Source organism: Desmodus rotundus, chromosome 4 (assembly GCF_022682495.2).
Source record: "Desmodus rotundus isolate HL8 chromosome 4, HLdesRot8A.1, whole genome shotgun sequence".
Classification (NCBI taxonomy): Eukaryota; Metazoa; Chordata; class Mammalia; order Chiroptera; family Phyllostomidae; genus Desmodus; species Desmodus rotundus.
Window position 1 is genome coordinate 93,861,787 of NC_071390.1, and position 1,961 is coordinate 93,863,747.

The following is a 1,961-nucleotide window of genomic DNA, read 5'->3' on the forward strand; positions in this document are numbered from 1 at the left end:
GGAGAGGGCGGAGGGATAGAACCGGAGAGAAGAAGGGCACCGCGGCGGGAGGAAAGAAACAGAGGGAGCTACACTGCGGGAACGAGGACACCCTCTGCTATTGGTCACGTGTCTGGGAGGAGGAGCTGTGAGACTTTGGGGAGGAGCATGCAGTAGCGCCCTCTAGTCTCCTAGCCGGGATCCGGTGACCACGTGAAGTCGCCTCCGGGTCTAGCTCTCCCTCCTTCCTGTCCCTCCCCCTCCACCCCACACAGACACCTCATCGCAAAACAGGTAGAGACCCACTTCGTACACTTCTCCCGGAGCACCCTCCTCCTCGCCCTACTATAGATCCCTTAGGTTTGACAGGTGGCGCGAATGCGTCTTGTGAGAGGAGTCCAGACTCCTCCTCTGTAGAGGTTTGCGTTACTACACCCTAGGCGAGTCCCCAGCCACCGACTGATTGTGACCCTGTGCCCCCACTTCCTTTTCAGCGGTATCTCTCACCTCTTCCTTTTTCACTACTTGTGAAACTCCCAACGGGACAATTACAGGGGAACAAACAGCGTAGCAAAGTCACTTCGCTGGACACAAAAGACCTTTTGGTCTTCGCACAGAGGACTTGGGGTGAGGCGCTACTGTCGTTTTTTTTTTTTTTTAAATCAAATCACAAACTAGATTTTCCTGGGGACTACCCATCAGTGCGTTGCACCCATACCCTGGTGTTTAAAGTTGATTTAGTGATACCTTAAAGCTATTATGTGTCCATTTTTGTATACTAAACATTTTGCTACATGACAAATGACATTTGTTACATGTGTCGTTGGGTAACTCCTAATGTGATTCACAGGCAGTTACAGATGGTCCATGTAATCAATTTCAAATAGTGGGCTTAAAAATTACTACTGTACACACAGTACTAGCATAATGCCAGTTATTTAGTCTTCCAACTAACACCTGTGTACATTTCTAGCTGCTTGGAGACAGTAGTGATTTAAATCTTTCATATTTGTAGTGTTTATTAGTGTATTACACTTAACATAATATTTCCGATGTGATGGCATTTTGAAATATGTACTCTTAAGTACTTTGGATGGGGTTTCAATTCGAAAGCTTTTATTAAATTAGAAAACCTCCCTATTTCAAGGAATTTAGTATTTTCTAAATTCCAGAAAAGAGGTTTCCAATAATTTTGACACAGGCTTCTTATTTTTTCCTCTTGGAACTGAGGAATTCTTATGATGTCATCAATAGCAAGAGTTCATCAGTTCCCCCACTGAATTAATGTAATGACAATAATAAGCAATGAAACATAATGTAATAGTTAAGCTGAGCTCCACTATGGCTTCCTGATATATAACTCACAAGGGAGCATTAATACCTTTTCCAGTTTAGAGAATATGTGCTATATTTATTATGAGGTTCAACTAAAGAAATTCACTGTTTCCTCCCTGAGTAGTGGATAAGAGAATGAGCTCAGGAGCAGGTAGATGTAAATTCTGCTCTGCTTTCTTTCCATTGTCATCTTAATAACCTTTTGGAGTTTTGAGTTCCTCTTGTGTGAAAAGAGTATAGGAACACCTATTTTCATGTGGTGGTTGAAAGATTAAAGAAGAGGTATTCATTGTATACTCTAGCATGCATTTGGCACCTAATAATCAATGATAATTACTGTTATCTTCTGCACTGGATACTGGGAAGGGACTAAAATAAAGTATCTGATTCATAAATCTTTTTTCGTATGTACTACATTGTCTTCCTCTGCCGTGAAAGTAGCCTGAAACCTGCCCAAAGTAAACATAACCAAGTCATTCAACATACAAAATAAAATACAAAATTGGTTTAATGCATTCAATAGTTTTCCTCCTCCTTTGAAGAACAGGACTGTTTGTTTCTCCACTTTTCACAGCAGCTGTATGAAGATTTCTTATTCTCTTTGCTTCTCTGAAAAGGTATATGGAAAATATGTTAATATTCTTGGC